General features: G+C 32.6%; 1 long non-coding RNA gene across 10 annotated transcripts in view; it reads left to right on the forward strand.

Annotated features, from left to right (window-relative positions):
- The window catches only part of LOC107072204 (uncharacterized), a 65905-nt gene that overhangs the window by 29057 nt on the left and 24054 nt on the right, over positions 1-12794 (forward strand). For 2 of the 10 annotated variants that reach the window (XR_016177227.1, XR_016177229.1), the window contains exon 3: positions 1946-6131. The exons of the other annotated variants lie outside the window; for them this stretch is intronic. This is a non-coding gene — a long non-coding RNA (uncharacterized LOC107072204). The remainder of the gene's footprint in view (positions 1-1945; positions 6132-12794) is intronic. 10 annotated transcript variants of the gene reach the window in all.

A 12794-nucleotide genomic window follows, 5' to 3' on the forward strand; every position in this document is an offset into this window, starting at 1 on the left:
TATTTTCCAAACAACCCATTTATACGAGAAGATTTATGTGTGTCCTATAATATTGTACACTCACGATAACTTAAAGTAAAAAAAAAAAAAAAGACACTTAAAAACAGATAAAATATAAGTGTGATCCATTTACTATAAAAAATAAACGTTTATGTATAACTCTCGAAGGGAAAAAAAAAGGTTTAAGTATACCTATCATAAATTCTATACACATATTAGATATAATATAAGAAAGATCGTGATTATCAACCATTTGAAATGTTTTCTAAACGTTTAGTTTAACAGGAAACCCTTAGGGACACTAATATACTAATAACTATCAAACGCGATATCGTTGTTTTACCGTTTTTACGAGATAAATTAGGACTTTATTACCAAAAGAAATGGGCTACTTCTTAAAAAGGGTGAAAAGGTAATAACCTTTGCTATCAAAAAAAAAAAAAAAAAAAAAGGAGAGAAAGAGTGAAAATGGTGTGGTGTTTCTACGGAAGTAGCTGAGAAGTTTATTTTCCACGTAACGAGAGTACCTTAGATACAGTCGTAAACGAGTTAAATTCCTTTTCTCTGAGTTTAGTTGACGCAAAATCGGCCATTTTTCTTATCCCTTTTCTTTTCTTTTCTTTTAACCAGTTAACTGTAGCGAGCCATGACGAGTATACTCGTCGATCACAGTTAACTGATTAAATCATTTCATTTTTATTTTATTAAATCTTCATCTCGGTTACAATGGAAACGGTATTGTAAACTTTTGGAAAATAAAAAGGAATAATAAATGTAATCACACATTTGAATGTATAAGATAGAATTCGTGAGAATTTGCATATCAAAAAAAAAAAAGAAATAAAAGAAAATAAGAAATAAATGAAAAAAGGGATTATCGTTAATCCTCGTAGAAACGTGAGGAAAACGTTTTTGCCAGCGACACTTTTGGAATATCGAAAAGATGAATGAAAGAAAAAGATTTGTTGGTGTCGGTTACACGCACGTATATATAATGCATTAGATGCATATACATATATATGTATATCCTATTTTTCAAACTTAATTCCATTCGAGTCGAGCCCTTAATTGTACGGTCACGTATCTACCGCGTATTACCGTCACACAAAACGGTAAGAAGAAAAGGGTTGTAACCCTCTTTTAAAAAATAAAAAAAAAGAAAGGTACAAAGAATTATTATTATTATTATTATTTTATTATTTTATTATTTTATTATTGGTTCGTATGTCCTGTAGATTGCTATCATTTATCATCATCTTATATATATATATATTACTAAAACTATCGTATCTTTCAAGTTGGATGAAACTGCACACAGTGTGGACAATTTTATTAAAATCGGTTCAGTAGTTTAGGAGTCCATTGCTAACAGACAACGTGACACGTAATTAAGATAATATTTATACATATAATTTAAAACCATAAAGATATGAATAAGATTCTTGTAATAATTACAACACAAACAAAACTGAAATAGAGAAACAGACAGAATATAAGAATAAAGTAATTGTATGTAGTTGTATGTATGTTGTACATATACATATATATAAGAGAAAGAGAGATAGATATAGTGATAGAATGAAACGATTGGTCTAGTAAAGGCTAATCTGGCGGAGGCATTTTCATCCAACGTTTCAGAACTTCCCCAAGCGAGATCAGATTCCTACGATGCTGCTAACAACCCTCTCTCTTTCTCTCTCTCTCTCTCTCTTCCTCTATCTTTTTCTCTATTACTCTCTCTCTCTCACACACACACATACATATATATATACACACCGAATGAAACTTTGTTACGAAGTGAACTCTCCCTGGCCTCTTCCTCCAACCGAAATCACGAAACTAATCGCTATTTCAACGATGCACCCCATTCTCTCTCTCTCTCTCTCTCTCTCTTTCGTCTAAAACCGGACTTGCATTATTCGAATGCTCTTATTTCCCATCGAAGGTTTAAGGATATTCCAAGGATCGCAGATAGAAACCACCAAATCGAAGAGTAAGACTAGAAGAAGAAGAAGAAGAAGAAGAAGTAGAAGTAGAAGAAGAGGGATTATAGTTCCAACTAATCTTCATAGACTATTATGAAAGTTCATTGAACTTTCAATTCAAACCCCTCTCCTCCCCCCCATTTCAATGTTTCGACATTCTACATTCTAGATTCCCTAGTTACTAGAAAAATCCTACATAACAAATTTTTATCGAATATTTTGTGTTAAACGTTGATTGACGAACGAGATCACGAAAATGTACAAATCATGAAAAGTAGGACTCTGTCGTTCTCATAGCTTTGTTTTACAAAATATCAGTGCTATCTTTCTCTTTTTGTTCGTTGACGACCGCATCGCGATTACTTTATCCAAAGTTCTACACATACACACACACACACACACACACAACCTTTCTAACTATCTTTCGTGTATTATTATTATTTTTTTTTCTTTCCTCATTTTCGTTCTCTGTTCTGAATTTAAAAAGTACACGCGCTTGTATCTTTCGTTCGCGATTATCTAACACGACATACGATTCCTATGTAACATACATACATACATACATACATACATACATACATACATACATACATACATACATACAACACGTATGAATGTATGTATGTATGTATGCATTCAACGTAGCATTATCTCTCTTTCTTTTTTTCAATCTCAACGACACATGGACATTTTCATCTCGACATTTTTTAGAAACGACACGAAAGCACATTATATCGTGTGTAGCAAAAGATAGAGTAAAAATAAAAAAGAAAGAAACAGGAAAAGAAGAGGGATTGAGGGAGAGAGTGTTACATATATATGTATGTTTGTGTGATCTGTGTACGTGAAAAAAAAGGGAGGGATTGGTAAAAGTAAGCTCGTACAGGTCGCTTCAAAGGGCTGCTAGGATGGAAATCTCGGCACTTGGAAACAGCGTTCTCCTCACTACGTTCAATTCCCCCTCCCACCTCTACCCTCACCACTCCTCCTCCTCGTCCGAAACTCCTTTCTCTCTTCTTTCTCTTGCACTTACTCGATATCTTCTTCCTTCTGTCTCTTTCACATTTTCTCTTGCCAACCCTCTTCTTCTTGTACTCTCTTACCCCCTTCCCCTCCTCCTCCTCATCTTACTCCTACTCCCCCTTTCTTTATCACTCTCACACGCGGGTACATGTGTGTGTACGTGTGTGTACGTTGTGTATGGCGATGTGTGTGCACACGGGACTCTAAAAAAAAAAAAGAAAAAGGAAAAAAAAAAAAGGCGGCAGGGCCATTCGATGGCAGCTGTTCCACATTTGAAGGATGGATATTCTTCGGGCTTTGTCGTCACGACAAAAGACCCTACTCTCACAAAAGACTCGACCCCGGGCCCGAGCTTTCCGCGTGAGTCTTTTTCTCTCTATCTCCCTCTTATTCCAAGAGAGAGAGAGAGTGAGAGAGAGTAGTAGCACAAGCATTCAGAAGCCCAAGTTCCATATGTGCCCTTGCCCCATACCACACAACACTATACCACACTACGATCCCATATTACTGTCTCTCTCTCTCTCTCTCTCTCTCTCTCTCTCTCTCTCTCGTTCATTCACTCACTCACTCACTCACTTTACTCTTTAACTCGGCAATACGATTCGTACTTTACATAGGTTCGCACATGTCCATTACTCTACTAACGTTTCCAACAACAACCTCTTCTCTCTCTGTCTGTCTCATTCTCTCTTTCTCTTCTAGTTTTATTTTTTTGTTCTCTTTTTCTTTTTCCAACGATGCTTAGTCAATTTCGAAGGATACTCAAACTCCCATATATGTATGTACGCACTTATATATGTATTCATATTTCTATGGTTTATACCATATTTATAACAACGTGACACTCCATTTTTACATATGAAGATTTATGTGTATATGTGTATGTAAGTATGTAAGTATGTATGTATGTATGTACATTTGTTCGAAATTGGTTCAGAAACGCATTCCTTCCTGTCGGTTAAACGAGTTATTTTTTTTTTTGTTGCGTCTCGTTACAAGCCAGCTCCCTTAAAGAAAGAAAGAGAAAGATAGAAAGAGGAAGAGGGAAAGGGAAAGGGAAAGGGAAAGGGGTAAAGAAGACAGGTTTGAAAAAGAGAGATGGCCAACGACGAATCGTCTAGTCGGATTAACTAATAGGTTTGTTCAACGAGTTATCTCTTTCTCTCTCTCACTTACTCTCATTTGTTCCTGACCCCTTTTGACCCTGACGTGGTCTCGTTGTTGTTACGCGAACGAGTCTTTTACAAGTAATATATTTAACCAATAGAAAAGCGTAACATTCATATATTGATTCTAATATTTTGTACTCACATGTCACTTTTAACTCTTACACAAGTTTGTACTAATGACATTTTTTTTTACATGACTCAATTCTTTATTAATTAGTATAGTATATATAGTACATAAATGCGTTGAACATTACTCGTGTGGAAAATATTTTGTTCAAATGTGAGAAAAAATAGCATAAAGAGAAAAAGTGTAAGAGAGAAAAAGAGAGAGAGAGAGAGAGATAAAAACAATTTGTCCTTGAATATAAAATATATCTTCTGTAGCAAAAATTACACGTACACGTATGTACATAGCGTTTGTAATTAACGCGTTTAAACTAGGTCTAATTCTTAAAAGAAGAACCTTGCTTCTATTATTTTTTTTCTTCTTCTTCTTTTTCTGTTCTTTTGTTTTGTTTCTTTATTTCTATTTTACGTTTTTAACTAGTAAGAACAAGATACGCGTTTCTTTGTAGATAATGATAGTAATTGTATCTTACAAAGAGAGATTACAAAAAGGGAATTGATTTGACATCTATATTTGTGAAATTGAGTAAATTATAGTCGATTTAAAGTAAAAAATATTCTATTACATTGGTTTTCTTTTTACGATAGGAAAGATGGAAGATTACTCTCGTTCATTTTATTCTTGTTCTATTTCTTTTATTTATTTATTTCTTCTTCTCTTTAATTCATCGTAACGAAGTAGAAGCACGATTTTTGCCCTCCTCCAATAAATTAGTATCGTGTGTGTAGTATGGTCGATTTGCGTGACGTCCAGCAACAGCAAAAGCAACCAGCAACCACACCAGAAGACCCGTTTTCGATCATAATTGGTAGTTTACGAAGACGATTGATGGATGCGTGTTATACAGAATCACTATAGTATAGATCGTGTTATCCAAACGAGACTTCATATTCTTTCATACTCTCCTATTGGCTACAAATCCCTAAGTATATTCTAACGAATTCGATCTATTTCCCCTTCGGCTATATTTTTCTCTAACCATAAGATGAATCACACGAGAGAAAAGATACATATGTGTACACATTTTCACGTATGCATGTGTAGATAATAACGTGACTATCCAACATAAATTTAATCTTTTTGTGATTTTCTTGTTAGAAAAAAAAAAAGAATAAAAATAAAATACATAAATGTGAAAAATGAGTATTGGCATAGAATTCGTTGCATCCATTTATTCGTGCTTTTTTTTCTTTTATATTTTCATATTTTTCTTATTATATATATATTATAATTTTGTAATTATATATACATAATTTAGTAATTTAATAAATATATATATATATATATATATTTAAATAATAAATAATTTTGTAATTGAATAAAATCTATCCTCGGGGCCTCCCCGAGAGTAAGCGCAAATCCCACTTCGTGTAAGTTCGCTTACATTCGTTCGGAAATACTCGGCAATTGCAGCCAAAGTTCGGCCTTATCTTCGCGTCGACTCGGTAATGTTCGGCTCGTTTCGACTAATCTCGGTTGCATAGTTCGTCCACGAAGTACTGGAGTCGCGTTTCGATTCAGTTCTGGTTCGTCCGCACGTTAGTTAGTGTCTTATCGTGTGATAAATAGATGGTTTCTTTTTTTATCTCTTTCTCTCTCTCATTCTCTTTCTCTTTCTATACTTCCCAGTGGGAGGTGTTTGTGATCTATTCTAAAGTAAGATAAACCAATATAAGTGCGCAACGAGATAAACCAACCAGGGACTGACTGACTGACTGACAAACTAATTGACTGATTAATTGACCAAATTCGAAGAACCAATCAACATCATCACAAGTAATGGATCCATCATCCGAATTTTACAATTTAACAAATATTATCTTTCAGGTATGCGTTTGTCAATCTTTCAAATTTATATATAATTTGGTAATTTAATAAATATATAAATTTAAATACATATAATTATAATATTATTATATTAATTTTAATATATATTTCACCTTGGCATATTTAGAATCTTAATAATCTGTATTTTCATACTATATTATTTGTTTTTTTATACTACAATATTGCAAATAAAAGACTTGCAATATTGCAAAAAACAACTATAAAAATACAATATAATATATATAATTAATTTACCAAATTATTATCGTATATCTTCTTCTTCTAAATATATATAAAAATACGTGTCACGTTGTTTGTTCGCAATGAACTCCTAAACTGCTGAACCAATTTGAATAAAATTTTGCACACTGTGTGCAGTTTCATCCAACTTGAAAGATAGGATAGTTTATATATAATTATGTATATATTATGCAACTTAACTATACAAAGATATAAATTTAAATGTTTAACCATTTTTATTAGTATTACATATTTGCAAATAAAAAATTAATTACTATTGAACACACATACTTTCGATGATGTCTTTAAAATAATTGAAAGAATAAACATATAGCAATTATAATAGTTATCTTCCTCCCTCTTCCCTCACTAAACGAACAATTTCTTATCTTCAATGCTCTTCCATTTTCTCAAACGAAATTATCTTCCTCTTCGTTTTCGTTCGTACATCTTCGGCATGATCGAACTATAAACCATTCGAAAATTCAAGTCAAACACCACGAATATTATCATTACAAACAACCATTTGAGAGTAGTATCAAAAAGAGAGAGATAATGTATCTGTGTGTATGTGTGTGTATGTGTGTGTATGTGTGTGTGTAAGAGAAAAAGAGACACCGTTCTCGACATTGAATAAATTCGCAGTATCCTGCTTGCTTAACTATCTTTTTTTCTCTTCCTCTCTCTTTCTCTCTCTTCTTTTTCTCTCTTTCTCACTCTGGTTAACCAAGTTTGTGTACGTTAACACACATATAACCATCATTTTGTCCGGTTACTTGCATCCTGTCTGACCAAAAATCACGATTAATATTATTTTCATTAATTTCTGTGTATATCTCTCTGTAAATAGCCTAACTTTGATTAGTATAGTTCGATTCCATTTATATGAATTAATTCTTGAATAACCCATTACGCGAATAAACAATTATTATGAATTATTATGATCATAAATTCCGATGCAAAAATAACAGCTTCCTTTTAAGAAGAAAAAAAAAAAAAAAAAAAAACCTATGACGAGAAGAGAAAAAGATGGGAGAGAGAGAGTAATGTTTAAAAAAAGAAAAACAGTCCATGTGAAAGAAAGACAGAGAAAGAGATAGTAGGTGTATAGTGTTGTACGATGATCTTATTCTGCGGTTCCCATGAAACATACTCTCCACGTGGTTTGGTTGTGCCTAAGCATCCTCTCTATCTCACTTCATCTGTCCGCCCATCCGTTCTCTTTCCATATGTTACACACGATGATACAAGCTACCACCACCACGATGATGACGATGACCTAACCAGACACTGTCGATTAAAATGTGCCACCATATGCCACTTTTAAATTGTTCTGAATTTTTCAACCATCTCGTTTACTATTTCCTTATTCTTCTTCTTATTCTTCTTCTGTATGACTCTGGGTCATATATATATTACATATTAATAATATAAATTTAATAATTAAAATTAATATTATTATTATTAATCTTAATATATATAAATTAGGTGTCACGTTGTTTGTACGCAATGGATTCCCAAAGTACTGAACCTGATTTTAATAAAATTTTGCACACTCTGTGCAGTTTCATCCATCTTGAGACATACGATAGTTTATATTTCAATTTATAATCGCAATATTATTATTTTAATTCGTTAATTCGTTGACTTAAAGACGTCGTGTGTATCGGACTGATTGTGAGCTACAGCAACGCGTGGTGGGGCACCCCTAATAATATTTATATTTTTCAATCCATCGTATGAAAACCATATATATAATGAAAAAACGAAGGAGAGTCTGTTCGTGTCTGTTCACTGTCGAGAAAGATTATAGAAAAAGAAATAAAAAAAAAAATAAAAAAAATAAGAGAACGTGAGAGAGTGAGAGAAGAGTTCGAAGATAAAAAAAATATAGATATACGCACTTATGTGTATGAATGTATGTATGTATGTATGTATGTATGTGTGTGTGTGTGTGTGTGTGTGTGTGTGTGTGTGTGTGTGTGTGTGTGTGTGTGCACAAGTAAAAAGATAGTTTAAAGTATACACCCCTGAGTCATCCTGAGAGACTTATGGTTCCTCTTACGTGACGAATTGCAGAGCACGGATAAAGCAGATAGATAGATAAAGATGATTAAAAAATGACAGAAATATTTGAAAATAGTATGTATATTTGACAAAGAGAAAGAGAAAGAGAGAGAGAGAGTGAATGATTAGAGAGAAACGTCTTTCTCTAATCTTAAAAAGAAAAAGAAATATAAGAAGAAGAAGAAAAAGAAGAAGTTTGAGAACGAAGATGGTGATAAATATGAAATCTTTTAACGGAGAAAAAGAATACTTTTTAGTATTTTTTTTTTTTTATTCTCTCTTTCTCTTTTTGGAACGAACGAACGAACGAACGAACGAAATATAGGGCTGTACTCATTAGTAAATGAGCCCTGGGTAATCGAGCGCGGGTCCCAGGTGTTATCTTTCTGGCAAACGAATGAACGAATGAACGAGAGAAGAGTCTATATGCATATATGTGTACATTTATGTGTATGTATATGTATATATGTGTGAGAGAAAGAGAGAGAGAGAGAGAGAGAGAAAATATAGAGCTGGAAAGCTTCGTCATACCACAGTATAGTATTTAAGGCGTACAAGAAGAACGTGTATATCTCCCTTGATATGTTTGTGTATGTACATAGTAGGATATATATTTATGTATGTATGATGTATGTATGTGTGTGTGTGTGCTTTTCTCTTCGATATAGATTCTCGGCTCATAGCATAATGCCCTTTTGTTAATTATTACAGAAGCCCGCCACGTTTGGTGGGCTTAAAATTCGCCATAAATAATCGGGCAGACAATATACCGATAATTCTCTCTACTACTCTCATAATTGTCCTAACAATTCTTCCATTCATCTATTTATTTATTAATCTATTTATTTATTTTGTTTCTATTAATTGTATATCTTCTTTATATGTAAAAATGATACGTTTGCTTTTTTTCAGATTTGCATACAATATAATTTTCCTTTTTCTATTTTTATTATATTATTTATTTATATTAACTTGACTGGATTGAATAGTTTAGTATTATATTAACCCATTAGTTGCCACGATCCCCAAATGGGGATTTTGAAATTTTACGTACACCACTCGGTTTTATGTGTGGACTGTATGGAAAAATGACATAATAATAGCTATTTTGTATGTATAGGATAATAATAAAAGAAATAAGTAGTAGTCTCTTATAAGTTTTTTTCGTGCAACCAGCCACAATCTTCATTTAAGACTTTTTAAAAAATATAAATATTTCTGAAATTAAAAATAATTTGGCAGTTAATGGGTTAAATCAACGTATTATACCAAAGCCACAGTAACACATAGCCGGAATAACCTAGTATAAATATCTTTCTGAATTGGTTGTATTTTAGATTTATTTTTGGTTGTTTCATTGACCATTTTTCTCTCTCTTTCACTCTTTCATTTCTTTATAAGCAAGCATAGTCTATCTTTATTTATCTATTTTATTTTCTTAAGATAACATCTTTTTCTTTCTTCCTATACCTCCCCTATTTCTATCCTCTCTCTCTCTCTCTCTCTCTCTCTCTCTCTCTCTATCTTTCTTTACTTTTTTCTTTATCTTTGTTACACTCGTTCGACGTTTCCTGTCGATATCCTCCAGCGAAATCCAATGATAAAAGCATTCTATATATAAATATATAACCAAGTTAGAGAAAGAAAGAAATAGAAATAGAAGATAAAGTGAGGAACGTTAAAAACACCGATGCTGCTCATGGGAGAAAGAAAGATAGTGAAATGGATAGAAAGCTGTGAAAATGCAGCAATTTGCTTGCTACTATTTCTACGATCAAGATTCCAAACGAATGAACGAAATAAAGAAAAGAAACACTATGGGCATGTTATCGATCGTTAATGGCGCGAGTTTGTAGCTTCTGTTTAATCGTTTATCGTAACGGATTTGTAGACAGGATCCTCCACCTCCTCCTCCTCCTCCTCCTCCTCCACTTTACATTTCTTTTTTTCCAAATAGATTTCTCTCCATTTTTTTTTTATTTTTCCTTTCCTACATCCCCACCACCCCATCTCCAAATCTTTCTTTTTTTCTTTGTCATATAATGCAGATTCTTTTTTTTAATGGTACCATCAAAAATATTGTTTGAAACTTGAATATAATGTTGACTGAGTAAGTATATCTGTGTGTGTGTGTGTGTGTGATATGTGTGATTATGTTACTTCGTGACACGTGAGAAAATCTTCTGATAAAATTCTTCCATTCGTTCGATCGTAGACAGAAAGAAACAAAATATATCAAAGTTAAAAGTAAAAAGAATTTTATTTTCTAAAACATATATGTATGTAAAATGCCGATGTAAAAATCGGGTTTGAAATGACACGAAGGTTTTATTATATAAAGATGAAAAAGGTACGATGAAAGTGTGTGTGTGTATGTGTGTTCAGACTATGCACAAGTGTCAGTCAGATGCGTTGAAAAGTTAAATGTATATTGGAAAACAAAAAGGGAAAAGTTTTATGAAACGAAAAAGAATAAGAAAAAATAAAGAGAAAGAAGGAAGTAATAAATTGTTAGTGTCAATTTTTCAACAACATTTTTTATAATAATTTATAAAAAAAAAAAAGAAACAAAACCAAACAATAGAAAAATCATATGAAATTAAATTGGACAATTGAATTGGATTTTTTTTATCAAACTGTTCAATTATGTTTTATGAAATTATAATTTTTTTATTATTTTTATAACAAAACCACACGTGCTATAAAAGTAAATAGTTAGTAACAATAGTGAAATTTTCTATATAAAATATTTTAGAAACACCCTGTATATAATAAGGTATTTATTATTGGTCTCTTTTTACCGTCTCTCGGATGCTACACTTAATAGTCAGTAATAATAGTAGTAGTATTAGTATTAGTAATAGTTATAGTAATAGGAATGCCATAGAGTATAAAGAGAAGATAGGAAAGAGGAGAGTTGAAGGGAAGGGAGATCGGCCGAGAACGACAAGGGTCAGCTGATAGCGGAAAATTATCTCTCGCATTTAGTCCGAACGTTCCCGAGAACTTCTATGGCCATGATATTGTGAAACATTGTATGTCTACGTATAATAGTACTCGACATTTCTAACGTTTCTAACAACGAACAATGATGATGACAAGATTCATCTTTTATCATAAACCATTTTTACGATATGACACCTTCAGTAATTTCAGAATCCATAGCAAGCCAACGATGTGACACTGAATTTTTATACATATAGAAGATGTGTATGCACACGTGTATGTGTGTGTTTAAAACATTGTTACTTTGTTCAATATTATTATAATATTAAATCTTATCAGAAAATACATATGGCCATTTGCTTGATATATTTTTTCTTATTATTCTTTTATGGGATCGGAAAGATAAAATAGGAAGAATGGTTTTAGTGAAAATGGAAAATCGAAGTTGAACTTCCAGTAGTGCGCCAAGTAACGTGACCAACGATACGAAATACTTTGTAAAACGAGACAGAGTTAATGACCGGTAGTGTAATAGTAGTTGTAGTAGTAGTAGTAGTAGTAAGAAGACTCAGAATTTCTTACGCCGTCGAGAAGAGAACCTTTTAATTCGCTTCGTGAAATAAACGAAACGCGCGGGCTTCGAGAAACGTAGAGAAAAGTTACGAGAGCTCGATCTTGCCAAGACACCCTCCACCTCTCACCTCTCATACCTCATTCCCCCCTATATACCTCGTTCAATGCACCACCACCACCATTACCACCACCTCTAGTTGTAGAAAAAAGTTTCTTCGTTACACCTTATCGTCGACTGTGCGCCAAGTTTCTTTTCTTTCTTTGTATTTCTCTTTCTGTACCATTCATTCTATTTCTTTTTAATCCTTACCAACCATTTCTTAGTATAGTACATAGATATATAGATAATATATTACACTAGATATATATATAGTATAATGTATTAGACTCAACGTGACGTTGAAGCAGCAAGCAACGTGCCAAACACGAGAAAATTGCTAACTGTCGATGATAATTTTGAAACGATCTTAAAACACCCATATTCGTTTCTTCCAAGAAAATCAGTATATCTTTATTTGGTTTAGATAATTACCATTATTATTATTATTATTATAAAACATTAATAAATAATTTTTATTCGAGCAATATTTTTTTTATCAAGGAACAAAAATATGTCTTTATGTACGTGCATTTTTATTTTGACATGTTTTTAAACAAGACGTTATCCCTTCGTTTTCTTTTTTAAATGAATTAAGTATTGGATCTTAACCTTTTAAAAACTGCGCGCTACTATAGTGACTTTTGCTATTGCCATCTTTCGGTATAACGCGCAACTATAGGGGCTTTCCCGAATGTCATCTTCCAGTACGACGCGCAACTATAGGGACTTTCCCGAAT

This window comes from Polistes dominula, unplaced genomic scaffold (genome assembly GCF_049000335.1).
Source record: "Polistes dominula isolate Pdom_NZ unplaced genomic scaffold, Pdom_raw_medaka contig_83, whole genome shotgun sequence".
In the NCBI taxonomy this organism is placed as follows: domain Eukaryota; kingdom Metazoa; phylum Arthropoda; class Insecta; order Hymenoptera; family Vespidae; genus Polistes; species Polistes dominula.